The 19,980-nt window shown below is 37.8% G+C and overlaps 1 protein-coding gene across 2 annotated transcripts in view; it reads right to left on the bottom strand.

Moving 5' to 3' along the window:
- The window catches only part of LOC126917070 (discoidin domain-containing receptor 2-like), a 140,981-nt gene that overhangs the window by 120,452 nt on the left and 549 nt on the right, over positions 1-19,980 (bottom strand). The window lies entirely within an intron of this gene.

Below are 19,980 nucleotides of genomic sequence, written 5' to 3'. Positions count from 1 at the left end.
ACCCACTGAGGTACAAACGCTGTACATCTAATTTAATAGCATGATTAATTTAAGAGATAGAATAATTCAAAGGCAACTTCTCTTTCGCTCTTTCAATCTTCCTTTTCACTTTCGAAAAATACTTTCGATAAACAATGTTACAGTGAAAGAAAAAATATCTCGTATAACACAGCTGCTTTATTCACGAAATGCGTCTAAAAATGTTCGAATACTTTCGTGAGCCTGTGTATCTCTTTTACCTTCTACCATATTTTCTTTGGTCGAATGGCGAAACTACTAGGAAAGTGGCGGTATCGCAACAGACCAGCCAGCGTCACATAAATAATGCTCGCAATTAGTTAATATAAATTCGCGGCCGTGCGGCTGGACCGATTTCCGTGAGTTCTCGATTCCCGCTGCAACAGCAAATTCTAGATTGCTAACAAAATTAAGTTCCTGGGCGAGCCAATAGTTTCGCGTCAGCCTCCGTGTGAAATATTTCCCTGCGCCTCGTAATGTCTGGCTCCTATGCAGGATCGACTAAAGAGACTGAAAATAACGAAGATAAAAGAAAATAATGAAATATCGAAAGAAAAGAAACAAAAAGGAAAAAATATAGCAAGTGAGAGAGAGAGAGAGAGAAAGACTAACGTGAAAAAAAAGGAAATAGCAAGGCATTAGCGAGGCGCGATTCCGGCGCGATATTCAGCATTTTTCAACGCGATGGATATCGAGTTAAATTTAATGCAATTTCACGTTACATTATTCCGATAATCTTATCGCGCGTCATTGCCTATTGGACTTATGGAAGGGCTTTTATCTTCCGTCCGCTTGTACCCGCCTCCGTCGGTTCAGTTATCGCATTATTTCGCGCCCGATAGTTATTAATCGAATACCGATACAGCCTGAATAAATAGAAACTTCCGTTGAAATTGGAATTATCGAGCCGATCCGTGGGTCCCGCGTTTTTCGCGACCGTTGTGTTTCACTCTGCTGCGACAAGAAGTTGTAGTATGTGAATGACGGGAGTTTATCGAATCGAATTATTATCGAAACGGCGCTCGATTCATTTATTTATTTTTACATATTCGGTTATTAACAATATACTCAGACGATTAACAATATATTCAACGTTCTTTTATTAGGACATCGACATTTTATTCCATCAAAATAGCATTTCGCGACAAAAAATGCTGTTTATTTCTCTGAGCCTGGCAGAATAATCTCTCGGTTTTAGAAGGTAAATGAAAAAGACTTTAGTTATGATACATGTTATTCGGCGTTTTATCACACAATAAAAATTGGTTTGAATGAATTAAAACTGCTCTTTTCGATTACGCGGTTAAAAAAGCAAACTGACAGAAAACATAAATAATACGTCCAATATATCTTTTTATCCATTTAAAAAACAGGTCATTTCCTCTATTAGACTTCCACATTAAGAATTCGGAGTGTCTATCTAATTTTCCTCGTGTTTCGCTTCAATTTCCATTCAGTGGACAAATCGACATACTCTTTACCTATTCATGCACTGGCCACTGTGGCTTCGTACACAGTGTGATATAACGTTGCCATTTCAAGATTTTACGCTAGTCCGGTGGATGCAATGTTATCCGAGCGTAAGGAAACGTGCTGCTTTCTCAGTATCGCATCCCTCTTCATAAATTCTGACCTCGTGTATTGATGTATGAATACGAGATGCGGATCCGTTAAATCAGAACGAGATACATCACGTCTGGGAACGAAACCCGGGATAGTATTTGTCTTATTTCTCGTTGTCTTTACGTTCTCCCCAGTGGTGAGTGTTTTCGGAATATTGCACGCTCTGCTCTCGCGCGATTGCATAATAAAATTACATTTTCACTATGTCGCGTATATCCCGCTTTAGTCGAACGAAATTTACCCATTTTTATCCTATACAATTTCAGCTATGGTTCTTACTGATGAATACTTTCTTTAAATTTCTAATTCTTCTTCTTACAGAAGAATTTCGAAAGGGCGTTAATTTTTTTTTTTTATTAAGTTTACGTTCGTGATAAATACCTTGTAATTTGTATACCTTCACGTTTCCTGATTTTCAAATATTACCTCTATAATCATGATAATCGTGCCTCGTTACGGTATCAACGAAATTTCAAGAGGCTTTGTACACTGTTAGTTATAAGTATTAGGACGTCTACCGATATTTCAATACCTTGCTACTGTTATTCCTTTTACATCATATCTGATATTATAAAATACCAAATAAAGTAAAATTTGTTCCAATTATCGAATAAATGTAATGGCTATGTTCAACAGTATATAACGCCCGTCGTATATTCATACAAATTTCCTATACTACGCGTTCGAATATTTTCACGATTCGCTATAATCTTAGATATAATTTCTCACCCCCAAAAACTGCTTCCGAGAAACAAGACTTCCTTCATGAAAATTCCCAAAACCAGGGACAATCGTAGTATGATCCCACGGAATTAAGCTCGATCTCGTCCATCTACAGAACGTCGACGTCCGCGCGACCAGATCCCCTAGACACATGTAGAAAATTGGCGCGAGTATGGGGCGCGAGCCGGCCGGAAATGACGAAAGTCCTCCACCAGGGGCTACGTTTAATCAGAATAGCCGGGCTCCGTATCGGGCGCCACGGCTCGCATTAGTCCTGACACGGAATCGCCAACGGGTACCGTTTCGTACGAGCGAAAAGCGCCTAAGGGTGTTGGCCGCTGGCCAGATTGAGCTGACGAACTGGCTGAGCGCGTATCGCACGCCCACGTCTCCGCCAGCGATCCTTTATGTCCTCGCGGCGTCGCGGCCTGGAAACAGTCAGGTGGATGCGAATAATCCCGAAAGCAATTTGGCGGCAGCGCCGTTCAATCTACTCGCCCTCCTTGTCTACTCCTCTAAGAGTGTAGCGCGGGCGGCCCGGGCCTGTCTCGTTTCAGTTCACCGCAGCTTTCCTTTTCGCCCTCGTGTTCCTGGGCCGCGGATATCACCGAGCAGGCTACGCTTTAACGAGGCAGACGAGTCCCGACCAGAAGGAGGGAACTTCGACATTTTCGAGAGGACTCGAAAGTTGGTTTTAAGCCGTTATTAACGGATGCGTATCAACGCTGGCTGCAGATTCGATAGCTTGACCGCTCGAGAGTTGCTCGCTCCTCCTATATTCCTTTTGGTCTGCGCCTACGAGCATCGTTCGAGAGTGTCACTAATGCGCGTCTGCCAAGCTATCGTTCCACCTTTTCACGGAATGCTGTACGATTCGTTTGCCGGTGGAAATGAATGTGCGTTTTGTCTTTGACTATTATCACGCTGGAAGTTTCGTGCTTGCTTGTCTTGCTGCCTCAACGTATAACAATCGGATTGTTAGGTTTGGGATTTATTAGGAGGGTGGCTGTTGTCTTTGATGAAATTGTTGTGACGGTTGTTTGGATAGCTGTCTGATAGCAGGAGGATGGTGTTGATTAAGCGTAACGATTGATGCTGTGCTTGGTCTCGGCTGCGTTTAATGGAACACGTCTGAGAGGGTGAGCTCCGCGGGAATTAGACGCTTGGTGTGAAGTGGTTTGATACGGAATTGTAGACAAGTTGAATCTGAATGGAGCGCTACGGATAGCGTACGATCTCAATTTTAAAGATACTTTTAAATATAGAAATGGTACAATTGATTATTTAGAAAGCTATATTTGGTAATTGAAATCGAGCTATAGCTAAGAATAAGTATCTTTCCGTAAAAGTTCAGGAAGTTGAAAGACCTTTATATTTGGTCTTCTTGCATTAGATGGCAGAGTTACTTCCTCTCATAAAGAGTTTTATCAGAAACGTTGCGAATAACTTTTGCTATACTATCGTACGAAGACAAGAGACGTTATGTTTAGACACTTTTATGTTTAGAGAAGAAATTTCTTCTGCTCCTAAATACGACATGACGAGATTTATTGGGAACGTTATATATAGATTCGTTACAGATTTTTCTAATTTCAACTCGTCTTACATCTTTTTATGTTAAACGGAAACTTAATTTAACTTCAACTATGTTTTTTAAAAACGTTAAAGATAGCACGAACGCTTCTCCTGTATTACGTCATAAATCCTATTTTTATTTTTTCAATCTTTGTTCGTTTTACATATTGTCGTGTTTATATCGTGATTATATTGAGAAATCTAAAACCAATCTGAAAATGTATATAGAAATTACAAACATTTACTATACACAATAAATATACGCTTAATAAATAAGTAACATGTAGGCAGAAAAATAATCTTCGTGTTAATCGATCTCAATGATCAATGAGCCAATGTAGAATTAATGCTAAAAATAATTTCATCGAATATTCTGGCTTATTAATGTACTGAATAATTGACTCTTCACTTCAGATACTTCTGCACGACACACGCAAATGCCCAAATACTTTCGTGAGCTCTATTTGAATTTTTTCTTAAATAAGTCTAGAGAATGGGAAATGGGCTGGTAAATGGCCAAAGTATTAATTATGCTCGATCTAACAATTGCGTTAGCATGCACGAGCAATCATAGCTCGTATTGTAGTTATAATGTTCGAGCTAGAGTCGGCCTAAGTGGATCTTAACGTATCATTGAACGATCTTAACGAGGCAGACGAGCGGTTCCTGCTCGCCGCCGCGCCTGGGAGGAAACTTCGGTATCCTCGAGTGCACTCCAAGTCCATCTTAGGCAGTCATTAACGGATGCACGGTGTAATGATACGTGCTTCAGCGGCCTGATCCCCATGAATGACGTCTCTACGCTTCTCAACGTTGCCCAATAACAATTAACAAGCAACCACGGTCTCAATAGCTCATATGGGTACTCGAGTGGTAAACACGTTTTCAAAGGCAATGGCGGTCTTAATGCTCGATGATGGGCTACAATATTGTACCGACCAGACGAGAAGGCAATTGAACAGGATAGAGTGATATAATTGCATTAGTGTGTCATTAAAATCTTTCAAAGAGCAGAACTAAAGAATATTCACTTACGTAAACTAAATTTGAACTGTTTGAAATTTATCCTATGTTGTCTAGAAACGCGTACAGTTTTATAGATATCGTCTGAAGACTTGTGTCCATTTGTAAGGTTTTGGAATGTCTGAAGACCATTTGTGGAGAATCGATGGAATTCTGTGATGGAGCGCCGTCAATCACTCTAATAGTTCTCGTCATGAAGATGGAATATGTTGTTACGAGTATTGGCCAAACTAATACCGTGGCAGAAACGAGAAGACTATAAATGGTCCTATCTTAATAGTAATAGTTTCTGCAGAAGATATAAATGACAGCAGTATTTTCCGGATGTTTGATGTATACGCATTAAAACGACCAATTTATTTAATAATAATAATAATATGTTCTAATGGAATACGTCTGATCCGATATAAAATGTCAAAGTATTTCGTATAACACAAATAATGAATTTATAAAAGAATTTTATAAGTGATCGAATACTCCTCGCGAGCCTCTGTATACCGATAAGAAATCAATTTATAAGATATCGGATGAGAGATAGTTCATTAAGTATTTACAGCAATAACCTCCGATAACGAGGCTGAATAACATGAAACCTCTTTAAGATCGAGCGTCAACGAGCGAGTAACGGAAAGTAATGACCGAGATCGGTTCGCGTTTAACGATTCCATCGCAGCCTCAATATTTCATCCAAATCTATCGTGCTCGAACGGAGCATCGCGGAATAACGAGCCAATCAGGCGCCATCAGTTCGCAGGAAGTTTAGCATTCCCGAGCGAGCCCGAAGGGGATCTTGAAAGCCTTATTACCGCTAGGGTCAGCCCCGTTAAGGCGTCTTTTGAAAATCTGATCGTACTCGAACAAAGCGCCTCTTTCAGTTTCCCTCCCCTCTCTCTTCTGCCGTAGCCAAAAGCCTGCGCTCTTATCCAACGACACTCTCGAGTTCCATGTGATTTTGCGAAAATCCATTTTATTCCCCGCGATATCCGACTTTAATTTACCGTCCCGCTTCTGTATTATTAAGGATATTGGTTTCTGTGGCGCCTGCCACACTCGTGTAAGCATCGCGTAATATCCTGTTGCCAACACACACGTCCCTTGTACAGTACTCAGCTTAGTTAGATATTAGCCGTATTTAAACATAAACAGACTACTATCGCGCAAAAGTGCTTGACTATTGGTCGACTCGTATCACTTTGTTCCTTTGTACGGGAAAATTCAGTGATGTGGCTTACTGTTTCGCTTTGAGAGAAATTGTTATTGCTTGTAGATACTATTGTTAGGATGAGAATTGCAATGGCGGTTTTAAATCAGTTCATTGTTGCCTTTTATGGGGTTGTACGTTGCGTTTATTATAACAAATACGCTGATAACTGGTAGATGTTTACGCGAAATATTTTTATAAGTATTAATAAAGGAGCGAAAGTAGAATAAATGTTTTGATTTGATTTTATATTGTATTATACGATTTTATATTTACACTTTATATATTTACGCTTACACATTTTTGATAATAATAAAATCTCAATATATTTTATATTTGTTGCGTTTACGAAGACACGCCAAAATGCAGTTACGACTTTATTAACTATCGAATCGAATAGATTATACATTATACGTTATATATTAACAGATTATATTGGGTTGTCCGAAAAGTTTCTTTCGTTTCATAAGGTGATAATAGATGAAAAACAATTTCTGTTTTATATTATTTTATTGAATTAGGTATGATCCATTTCGTTATATTTCTATTATTATGTTCAAGCATAATTCAATAAACTAATATAAAACAAAAAACATTGTGAGTCTATTATTTCCTTACAATACGAAAGAAACTTTTCGAACAATCTAGTATATTATTTGAGAGTTAGACAAAAGTGTAACACGTTTCGAAACTTTCAACTTACATTACTATATTAATTCTTAACCAGGCAATTATGTAAGAGTATATTGAATCTGACAAATTGTTCTCTGTTAATCAAGTATTTTTACGATAGTTAATGCGATGTTATGTTCACAACATTAAGGTAGTTTAAGATTTCAGTCTACCGCATCGTATACATTACTGCTTTCATCGCGAATCTAATTAGAGTTCTATTACATGTATTACAATTTTCAGGTGAAACTCTATTATTTAGCAGCAGCAGCAGCGAGCAGCTCATTTCTCTCATTTATACATTAACGTAAAATTGCCTTAGAATACATTAATAAGTCTAACAATGGTATCGCATCCCACTAATGAAATTTTGCATATTCCATCCGACGCGCGAGAGCAGCCCTCCTTATCGCATTCTCACCGCGGAGGAAAACATGCTTCAGAATAAATTCGCATAACACATGTAATATTAATTACGATGTATGAAGAAGCTATAAATTCTCTTTATTTTCTAACAAATTTCTCGAGGTCAAGTCAAGAAGTATTTGGAATATATTTCAATCTCTAATAAATTGAAAGAAACATTTTTCTAAGAGTGATAGTGTCACTTTCATTTTTTAAAAGCATTGCACCACCTTCTTTTCGGTTCAATAGTTTTCAACCAAACATAGAATTACTTTCACCTTTAAAACACTATATCCAGTCTTCGTAGTGATTTATTTATCTATCTATCTTGTAATTTCTTCTTGTTCTTTAACCTAAAGATCTCGCAAACAGGGCATCGTTATCAAATGAACAATAGAATAAAAGAAAATACGGAAACTGTTCTAAAATCTACCCTTAAAAATGTCTATAACTTTAACTTCCAGAAAAATGACAGAAAATATGTTAGAAACGAAGCGGAACTGCTGAGAAGGACAACTTTAAAAATAACTGTTACAAAACAATTCCAGCAAATAATTCCAATAGAAGTAAAGCAATTGTAATGTAAAAGATATTCTAATATACACAAGCTTCTATGTGCAACATTCTTATTATAAACATACAATATTTATATAATATACGTAAATTTCTACTATATAATAGTAGTTCTTATATTTCTAAATCATATCTCGTATTCACGTTCTCCACAACATCTCGCTTCGCTAAAAGCCATCACACAGACGTTACACTATCAAACTCGTGCTTAATTCAGAGATAAGTTTCCACCACTGAATTGGCCCAAGAGTTTTGCGCTACGTGTAACCATCCAGGAGTTAGACGGCTTCAAGGAGAACGTAATCGAACGGAGCAGAAGTAATCGGAGAGGCAAGTGTCACTCTATAGCCCCGCTAATCCTTTCATACTCAATTCCGTGTAACATCGATGCAAACAGGCAAACGGATAAAGACAGAGAGTCGGATAGAGAAACAGAAAGGGAAACGGGCCATGTCGAATAGCGGCATCAACATCGGTCCAGGGTATCAGATCGTGAAGCGACGGACGAGACGCAGGATTATTCTCTGTACGTGATGCGTGAAATCCTCGGGTCAGACGAATGCGAGTAATTCCACGAGCGAGTTTCAAAACGACGACGTTCGATCTGTATCGCATGTACGAGTGCTGTATCGCCTCTCTGATCTCTCTGTTGCTAACTCCGTTTTGGATCGGTTTAAGCTCTCTTAATGAGACGGTTCCGGCTATTTCCGGATGGTAAAAATCACGCTATACTCGCGGCCTTCGCTCGTTGCCTTCAACCCTATCGGGCGAAGACAGGAAATTTAACGACACGCTCGAAATGTCGCGGTATTTTCATTCCGTTTTACATTTTGTCCTTTTTTCTCTCGGTGTCTCCCTTCTTTTTTTTCTAATTTCACGGATGGGTTATTTCAGCGATTTTAATACCTTTCAGCGTTTGTCTCTGGGCTTGTTTGCTGTAATTGTCGCTATGCCTGTATGCATGTTATTGTTTTTTTTTATTTTACTCTTTCTTTCTCGTCCCTCTTTGTCCCTTGAAATTAGTTGGATGGATTTGAAATCGAGGTTTTAATCGCGAGTGTTAGATACGTGAAGAGCGAGATAGATTTCGGCTGTTTGTTAAAACGTTACGATCGACAAGAGGATTATAATGAAATATCGAGTTTTACGAATGCACCGCGGGATACGAAAGCATCTGGTTATTGGGATCGAAGCACAGAAAGGCTTTTATAATATCGCCCGTTTATGCGGAAATTCCCCGCGAATTTATCTGCATGAGCACAATACACTCAGGAAATATAATTAATTCGAAATGTAAATACCTAAACACGGTTACTGCTCTATTGTACAATTGATGCGAAAGTCGTTAGCGCTGAACGAAAATCGCCGCATATGCACAGTAATATACCTGTAGAAGTATATGAACCGCAATGAAACTAAAAATCTATCCACGTCCATCTATTTCGAAATAAAATATTTCTCGGATAAGTATGAATCGTTCAACGAGAAAAAATGGTACGAAATGTATGAATATTTGAGATCGACTAATGCAACGAGACCATCTAACGCGATGGTCTAATTTACAAAGTGCATTTTCTGATATGCACGGAATATTTCGATAACGATCGGCAATGACATCGATCGCCATTAATTGTCATCCGTTCTGGTCATTTGTCGTGGTCATTTGCCTCTTGAGTACGATAAAACACAAAGTGGGAGAGAAAGAGAGTAGGAATAAAAACTGAACTAATCGCGTGGCTACGTGTCGCGAATAATGAAAAACTCTGTCGACTTATTGCTTCGTGGCGACTCTAATGAGCCAGGGAGCCGAACTAATCATCGTCGACCTCATTGATCAATGGTCCGACGTTGAACGGGCTAGAAAACAAATTTAGAACGACCTTGGTTAATTAACGGGAGTATTCGTGTAACCATTGCTACGCTATTATTCTTTCTTTTTTCTTTTTTTTCAAGATTCCCGTTTTAACCTCCGTTTGCAGGGTAGAACGGGAGAAAGAAATTCATGACGTTAAAAATCGTCGGAGAGAAACGTACCGCGACTCGACGATAACGAATGAGTAATATTAAGATAGTTTGTTCCATCGTGACGTTTATATTGCCGATGATAAAGCCCGAAATGTGGAATATATTGTTCGAGCTCAGTAAAGTGGAAAGAGAGTAGCAGTGGTTAAGGTTAACCATGATCAGACAAAGGAGAAATGTATATACTTTATAATACTTAAGAGTATTATGGAAACAGAGACTCTCGGTACGAGACGAATTTCAAGGAGATACTTTTATCGAGTTCCTTCGTTTATCTTCCTCCATCGTTCGTCGATGTAACCCATGTATGAATTAATATCTCTTCGTATTATTACGTTTTCATCGTATGCTTCAGACAATGGATCTGGAGAGTAATATATTATTCCAGACAAACGAGATTACTTCGTTATACTGATTATACACGATTATCGAATAATGTACGTATATTTTTTAACATGAACAACAGGCAAATGTAATTGCCACCGATCATTGCAATTACCCGTTTCCGCGTTATAAAAATCCAATTAAACGCAACACGAAATTGAATCGGCCGGTCAAAGGAACAGCTCTTCAAACAAAAATCAAGTCGCTTAAAGCAGCTTTTAATTCGATCGTGCACCGAGCATTCGCAAAGACCGTTCGTTTCGTTCGATCCGTTAAAAAACAAACGACCAAGTCGCGGGGGGTGACGTCAATTTGATGAATACCGCAAATTCGTCGAACATCGTTCGCGAGTGTATCGATTGCAGCCGGCGGCAGCGAGAAGCGTTTTGCGCGTCTTACGCTGAATTTTATTTATGATGCGATAAATTTGCCATCAATAATGATCTGGCCATTGTAAATCGACAGATGCAACAGATGGCGTTCCTTCATAGAAGTTGTACTTATCCCGCTATACATGAACGTATATTTATATATACACCGTTGAAAGAAAATATAATTTCTAACGAGTAAGCTGCAAAATAGACGAGACAAATAATATCAATTTTTGATATCTTATAAAATCATATGATACGATATAATGAGTTAAATTTTATTATTTCTTGTGTTTACTAGGTATCAACAATAAGACTGTGAGGCGTATTCGTAGACGTGTTAGTATGTTAAAAAGTTTGCAAAATAAATTAAATACATATAGAACAAACGAAACAAATACATGTGAAATATATATCTCTTTATCATTTTTGATTCTGATAGAGGAACTAAAAACAGATGGAATGAATTAAATAGAGAAATGGAAGGAAAATATGTATATATACACGAAAACGCAATTAAGATATAGCCTAGAGAAAGCTTTGATTATCGTTTGATTATTCAGAAAAAATAAAAAAATACGAGAAGTTTGTAATATCAATAGAAAGTTATGAACTGGATTTTATAATAACCAAACTTTTCGTTATTTTTATATCACAACAAGGAAGAACGAGAGATCTTACAAAGCACAGATGCTTCAAACTTTTCGTATACGTGGTCAACCTACGCACGCACGCACGCTCGTATAACTCTAAACTACAGTAAGTAATCGAATAGCGGTTCAACGATAAACTATCACCTCGGCTCGTAAACTTGTACGTTTGATCGATCCGAATTACTTAGAGGTATCGTTTGCCACGACGAAGATAAAAATATGACCTATCCGGCATCGTTCGTGGCTTACGCGTCCCTTTCCATCCAGGCGGTTAAATAAAAAATCACACGACACTGTAACGATTCCTCGGCTTCCTACAACGTGGTTTAAGGGTCACGATGATGTGCCGTAACCTGATCGTTTCATTTTACTACACGCGTTTTCCAAGGATTCCGAATTCTTCCCATGTTACTGATTAAATCACTTTTAGGGATCTTTGGGAGGGAGCGGTTTAATCAGTTAAAAGGCATGTAACGAACAGCGAAATCATAGCTAGCAGTAAAACGCGCAATGGATGTTCCTTTTCTGTTTTGAACGTAGGAATATCATGTTTGAAAATCTATGACAAAACACTCGACACGTATCTATACAGATTGTAATGAAAAATTAAAGTCGTTTACATTGTTACCATTTAAGCTTATACGATAGTTTATGAGTTATATGTATATTTAACTGTATTTTCTGGATGCGTTTGTACTTCCTGTTCTGTATTTTTGTTTTCTATAAATATTTTCTAGTGCTCTTATCCGTTTAAGCATTGTACCATTCTATTGTGATTTATAAATTTGTTTACAACAGTTATTACTTCTTAGTTTCTCTACAAGAATCAGAGGTGATAATCATTCAAAATTTTCCATCCATCAAGAAGGGTTCCATCCATCAAAAACGACTTCTGAACTTCATCTCTTGCGTTTTAATTCTTGTTAGAAAAGCACAAGCGTGTATCGACTCTTAATTTTCGTAAAATTCATTCTTACGAATGTATTGAATTTTGTAATCGATCGTTCGAACGTATAACAAAGAAACCGGTGAAATATGTGAGGTGGATATTAAACGTGTTGGTTAGTTTATTAAAGAGACGAGTGATAAAATTGTAATAGTCAGTGTATATTAAAATTACTTTAAGTATAGAGATAGTGTATGCCGATCGTAATCTTAGCTCGCTCAATGCTACTATTTGACTAACTATTCGACCGTATGACTGTCCTAGAGAGCACGATCGTTTATTTGTATCGACCGGTGTTATTATAAGAAGTTGAAATGTAACTCCGGTTGACGATTACAAATAACGGCGATAATATTTTGTCTGGAGTTCGTTTACCTTTGAAGCTAACAAAGCAAAACAACGTTGGTATTTCAAAGCACAATTATATGAGTCTTTTCTGATTTCAATCTTCCGTCGACTCAGGTGCCGCTATATATGCAAAATCGTTTTTTAATAAACTACGCTATAATATTAATGATACGAGATGTTATTTCGCGGCGGTGCGGTGGTTTAATGCCCGTTAAGCAATGAAATTTAATTAATCTGGATCACCGAGATCGGAGGAACGCTCAAGCTGTCATTGTCCTCTCGAACATTGTTTTTCAATGACTAATTACGTATAAGGTTGGTATTAATTACTCGCGATTCTCGTTGTCGCACCGCGGCGTCACCGCAAATAACCGCGAAACGAAAACTCGGTTTGTACGCGAACATTCTCGAACAATGTGGGGGTAGAAGCTTCAATTCCCTCATGGTACATTGTACGCGATGTGCCCAAGTAAAAAACTATGATTAATCGTGTGCATTTACTACACAAAAAAAAAAAAAATAAAAAAAGCACAAGCGAAATATATGAAGAACAGAAACAAAAAATTATAAAGAGAACAAAAGGAGTAAAAAAATACCTCGTATCGTAGGTTTTATTTTTATCAGTTTTCCAACGCCGACATATTTCCCTGTGAAATTGGCTGGAAAACTTTTACGCGCTGGTCGCGTAATATTGACCTCGGTTTGTTCGTACGTAAATAAATGCGATTAATTGTAACATCGCGCGAGACTTTTTCGTCGCTTCGGTTCTCACACGATACATCGAGCTTTTATAAATCATCCGGCCGCCCAGCCCAGTTTTGATCGCGTGATTTATGGATCAATTGTTTCGTACTCCATTGAAACGCGGGTATCATTCGAGCAGCGACGACCTCGAGCGGAAGGAGGGCACGAAATTCGATGAATTTCACCGAGCTACCATTTCCTACTGTTTCGATAATTATCGATAGCTCGTAGAAGGTTTGAAGTCAAAGAATCATTAAGGTATCTGCTGAAATACAAAACTTGTTCCCAACAAATGACCAATGTTTGTCTAATGTCGATAATCCATTATTGCTTTTTTCGATTTTTCCATTCCTATTTCATCTTCTCTTCTATATCAAAAGAACTTCAGCTAAGACGCTATTACAAAATTCAGTTATATTATTTGGAAATTCTATTTTTAAGGTACGAACAAAAAATTTTGAGAACTTTGGTATTTTTCAAAATCTCTCACATTGTTCCGCAGTAAAATAAATTATGTGATAATACAAACGAAGTATTGCAAAACCAGAAGGTGTAACTTTATGAATAAATAATTTATTCCACTATTTCTCTTCAGAAAATCCTGCTTAACACCGCGATATTCCACTTACTTTTCTTATATTTTGCCCCTTAAGAATCATACTATTGAATAATATTTTATTACAATAAATTTAACCAAAATTCCGTAAGAACCTTCAACTGCAAATATCATTAAGTCCCTGTAAAAAATTTTACTTCCTACAGACACCTATCAAGATCGAAAGAAACGTAAATTAGGCAACCCATTTGTGAAACGTGGTATGTTCCATCAAGCGACGGTATCGCATCGCGTACAACGTATTCGTACGTCGTTTGAACTTGATTCGTGTTTATGCGCTGTAAGTAAAACGGTATTTGCCAGCGGGCACTCTTAACCGACAGGTCGCTTTAAAGTCGCGTTCGTGAGCAGCCAAAGCAAATTTCGCGGCTTTAAAGCGGCGCCGATTTCGAGCGGATGTGCAGTAATGAGTAAGCGATGCGTGAAGCCGAGCTGCGCAACCGTCGCAGCCAGAAGCAAGCCCTATTTGTATTGCCGTACCGCAACGATAGTGCATACCGCACGTTAATGTTAGGCGTACGCGGCGTTTCTGAATGTGATCTTATCGCCGCAGTTTCGTAAATACGCTGTCGCCATTCTTTCCTCCGCGACCTCGGCGTACGCCAGATTTTGAGTATTCTGGTGCGTACGAGTGGATCTTCTGATTGCAAGCTACGAATTTGGTTGGGAAATTCAAGGGAATGACGTACGAGGCGCTTTTAGAGAAAATTAGCGGTTAAACGTTGTATTTTTTGTAATGGCACATTCAGGGAAACCTATCTATATTATAGAGGAAAATTTTTAAAGTGGAATTTTTTAACGTCTTCTACTGAGATTCTCTCAATGACTTTATTTCTTTCTTATAATATAAGTCATTCGGCGATAAACGATATTAATTGATGGAAAATCTAATTTTACTATAAAAGTTCTATTGTCAAGTTTTCGTAATTATTTTCGTAATATTTATCGCATTAACACAGATACTGGTTATAGAAATTATTTGCAGATAGTTATTTCTCAACGAAATGTTTATTTGTCAGCTCATTTTCATGGTAATAACATTTTTGTCGAACTAAATGATACAAAATTTAATATGGTGTCCACGAAGCTAATTAATTAATACATCAATACCGATGCTGTATTAGCACAATTTTACCTGTTTTTTTGTTATAACACAAATTATTCCGTGATAAACGAAGCAAGAATAAATGTCACAGAATTCAGTTTTACAAATTAACAATATATTCAACCAGTTTACAATACGAATTTTCCTATTAGGTTTCCATTAATAATTTCCTGGCAACATAATAACTTATCGAAGAATCTCACAGCTTTCAAATATTCTGCTAGTAGAATGTACATTCAGTACTGTATTATAGACTCTGCTAATACCCTATGCTTGCATTATTTCGTACAATAAAAGCGTTATTAACATTTTGAATATCTCGATTATCGATCGGTAATTTAAAATTTGATCTTGGAAACTACGATGGCTATGGTTCATGATTTTTGAATTATCGCGATTACCAAGCAGCACCCTCTCGCTCAGTCTCGGTAAATACCGTACAGTATTAAAATATAACAGCAAATTTGTTGCTCACGTATCGATTCGCCAGTTCGTTTGAACAAGCCCGGACTCAACGATGCGCACGGGAATTTCCGAAAGTTCTACGACGAAATATCCACAATAACTCGTTGAAGCTACTAAACTTCGACGTTTCGAGCGGTGAAAAGAGTCGTGTTCTAGTCGATCACTGGTGCCAAAAAAAAAAAGTAGCGGGAGAGAGAGAAGCATCCTCAACGTCGACGTGTTCGAAGTACCGACAAGGTGTATGATCAATCGTTTACGCGTAACGTCGAATCATACGTAACCGTTTTGCAAACTGCAAACGCACTCTAACGTGTTCTGCTTCGCGTTGCGTTATTGCCTCTGACGCAGTATAACCACGGAATTTATACAGAGCTTCCTATATGCAAATGTATGGTGCAGCCGAAGCTCTGAGCTTTTAATCGCGAATCGTCCCAGTTTAACCATCTAGCGAATTCATTGCTGCAAACGACATTGAAATCAGAATATTTCTGTACAATTCTCAAGAATCATCGCTCTATATTCTTCTTGTAACCTCGATGATTTTTGATCGAAAGGGGAGGGTTTGTAACAGAAACGATGCTCGTCAATCTTTGTATCTTTTCAGGAAAGGAAAATGGTATTTTGCCATCCTTAATTTTCTTTGGGCAAATATTCGTCGTATTACAGAATTATTGTATGTTTTGTTTGCAATTATGCTATAGGAGATCGATATTTGATTAAATCAGGAAAACGAGATCATTGTAGTTAAAGTTATTTTTGAAGACAAAATACTTTCAAACTAGATTGATATACCTTGAAAGATATATCTTCATTTTTACTAAAGATTTTTCATTAAATGATAGAAATAAGCAATAAATTAATTAAAACTATAGATATTTCTCTTTTCCGCTGCTGCTATCATATATACTGATTCGTTTCTTCATATGTGAGTCCTTGTTTAAAAGAGTCAGGGCAATACCTAAATAATAGTCTTGTCAACAGTCCTATACCTACTTTGCAGACTCAGTTAATTTTCATTCGACGATAATTCATTCTTTTCTAATACGAACTTTGCATCTGACTATCAGAATACATTTTTAGATAAAATATCGAAAACTCTGACTAGGATCGAGGCACGTTACAAGCGACTCATTCTTTTTCCTACCACTGTTCCTCGTGTCTTGTTCATTTTTTAATATTTTCCACCCTCCCCCTTGTTCGTTGACAAGCGTTAATCGCGGCGAATTGAATGCTCGACGCTAATTGTATGCGTGCTTTAATTTGTCGATCGGATGCACGAAGTTGATTGCCGGGATTGATTAAATTTTCATTTAATTAAAATTGTTATAATCGCTTACAGCGTGGAAAGTCAGCATGTTCGGCATTTTTCGTAACGGAACGTTTGTTTTGGGATTAAGGGGAAAGTTCCGAAGCGTGGTTCGAGACGCTATGAATATTTTGTTGTCCTACCGGGTCTATTTCCGAGAAAGAAGGTTCCAAAGTCGAGGTCGTTGATCGTGCTCGAGTATTATACATAAACATGAACTCGGTTCGATGTAACTGTTTATAAAATCCAACTAGACGGAGAAATTTTTAGGACGTTAGGACTGGAATCAGCGGATTTCCTGATACCAGTCCATAACCGTACGTCTGTTCAAGCTGAAAGAAAATCTCTATTACTCCTTCGAATATTGTTGTTTTAAGGAAGAGTATTCTGACGAAGTCGCCTATCCCGGAATTCTTACTTCCATACATTTGAAATTCGAAGACGACTAGTATATGGAAAAGAATCGTCTGAATATCGAAAACAATGAATCTGACTACTGAATAAATAATAGAATTTACTTGGTTTAGAATTCGAAATATACCATTAAAAAAGATATAGTACGGGTCAAGATATTATAACGAGATTTTACTATTTAGAACCATACAATGTGATCTATGTTTAAATTTCGATTGAGAAATTTCCATAGAAACCTGCCATTAATAATATTTCACTTACAGGTAAAAAGAAAGAGATAAAGAGGAGAAAGAATAAGGAGAATTTTGACAGCGGCTGATGTAAGGAATTTCGTTTACACTTCTACAATTGGGAATAATATTATACATCATATTATACTACATAATTATAGCACCATTCACTGACAAGAAATTTTGAAAAATAGCTATGCAACTGATTAAAACCTACTCGGTATTCATTAACAGTTCAGGAAAAGTTACAAATTTCTGATCAGGATTTCAAATCTTTATTCCATTCTTCACTTATCTCATTATTCAATATAAGTAAAGTCTTTAAGTCTCTTCTTATAACAACACCATAGCTTTCAATGGATTATCTATTTGCATTTCTATCAATTTATTTATCTCGATCCTAAACACACTCACAACATATTCATTTCAAATCCTGACTAATTTTACAATGTTTCAATTTACAATTTTACAATTTACCCATATAGTACCCTAAACTGTACTTGCTAGTTCTCCAACAGAATTCACGTGTTTTCCGATGGAAAACGAGGAAGAAACTATCTTACAACGAACCTTTCGACCCTCTAACGCCTATTCCTCGGAGAACTAGCACGTTAAAACGTTCGCCACGCAAAGTCTCGGCCCCGTGTATCCTAGCTTCTAGATTCTTACATGCAAAATCGTTGGTGGCGATCAATGGGTGGCACGCCGCGAGGAGATTGCAGCTGATGGGCAGAATAGGCGGCGAAGCTTGGCCACGGCATTCAACGAGGCTAACTCTATCCCGGCAAATTACATTTCCATCCCCGTACGTGATAGGTGCAGCAAACATGCCCGTCAACGTCCGACCGAGTTTCTCCCTGATTAGTTACACTCGACGCTCGGATTATATTTCCAAAGGCAATTAATTAACCAACTTCCTCGGGATCGCTTATGACCGCGTCGCGCTACGTGTCACGATATCGTGGATGGCCGGCAGTGGACATTGAAGGACAGCGTCCAATAAAACTGGGTGGTCGCTACGGAAGGAAAGAGAGGGAAAATGAAATTTCTTGCGGAGCGAAACATCGACTGAGACGTCCACGGGACCACCTTAATGGAAACTGTCGCCGAAAACGTCAGGATAAAGCCGTACTGGCTGATCAATCGTACGGTTGGACTACTTTCGATGAACTCTTATATCGTGCACCTACTTCTTCCTTATTCCAATCATTTCTATCGGTCGGTTTTTGTATTTCATACATTTTCAGGTTTCGTCGAGTGTCTAGAATTGTTGACTCTTACAAACTAGAAATTTTTCGTTGGAATATCTTCAGAATCGTGGAGAGGTAGAGTTGTGAAATAGTTTCGATATCAAAGCAAGACTATGGTTTGGTATATTAAATAAATTTTAAGGTGCAAAGTACACTAAACGAGATGGAATATTGTTCGATGATAGAATGCGATGCGGATAACCTGGATTCAATTCAAGGACTTCATTAACCAGATTTAACAATTAAGGCAGATCCGATAATGTATATACGTATATATATGTAATTTTAACACTAATAATTAATTTAACACTAACAATTTTCTCTTTTTTATCATCTTTCTTCGTTTATTTTAGGAAAATTGCTTAAACATTATCAACATATTATTTTGGCATGTTTTTCTCAAAACTTGAATGGGCATGCATTTCTTTTTCACCCCCAAATCGAAAACACTCGGTCCCTCTAATTATTTCTAGCACTCAAAGTTCAATCTAATAGGTTATTTAATTGTTTTATAATTAAACGTTTCCTAGTTGCTATTTCAAAAGAAACTTCTTAAAAATTGCGTTCGATATATATGGTTGAATTAGTATATGAAATTTGTGGAGTTTTCCCGCGTTTCAGGGCTGTTAACGTTATCAGGCTTCTAGCGGCGGAAATATTGAAGTTTCTAGTTCGATGTCGTCGCGTGAAACGAGGGGAATTGCATTGCAATGTTCGCGTAATTTTCGTCGATGAATTCGTAGGACAAACGAGCGCCGTTGACATAATACCATGTTAAATTTATTCCGATAGAGTGTCAGAACTGTTTCATTTTGTGCATCGTAAGTTTACGCCGGTTTCGAATGGAGAGCGTTGTTTGAACGAGAGATCCGCGGATATTTCACGTTGTAGAGTGAATAACCGAAAAACGAATGTCGGCCCGTGATAAACTTGGCCCGACTGACCAGCGGTAAACTCCTCTACTAGTTCCGAGCATATATACGGGCTGTCAGCTCGCGTTACGCGTCTGCATCGACGCGTTCACCTCGCTGGAAATATTTCACGATAACCCGGATAGGGTTAAACGGGATATCATTTAATTTCCCGCTAGCCCGCGTGAACATTTTGTTCCGTTTGCACCGTGTTAATTACGAACGCGTCAAGCCCCGCCGATATACTTCCGTTCACCACGCGCACATTCGAACGGAGTAAATCTCGCGTTAATTCCATGAATAATAGCACGACTAACAGATGCGAGCCTTTTTAGAATGTCTCGATAAGGATTAAACACTTCTTCTTTTAGAGAAACAAACATTCTCCTCTTACAAAAGCTA

The sequence above is a fragment of the Bombus affinis genome, chromosome 1, assembly GCF_024516045.1.
Source record: "Bombus affinis isolate iyBomAffi1 chromosome 1, iyBomAffi1.2, whole genome shotgun sequence".
In the NCBI taxonomy this organism is placed as follows: domain Eukaryota; kingdom Metazoa; phylum Arthropoda; class Insecta; order Hymenoptera; family Apidae; genus Bombus; species Bombus affinis.
Note: the sequence above shows the minus strand (reverse complement) of the source record. Positions and strands in the feature narration are given on the sequence as shown.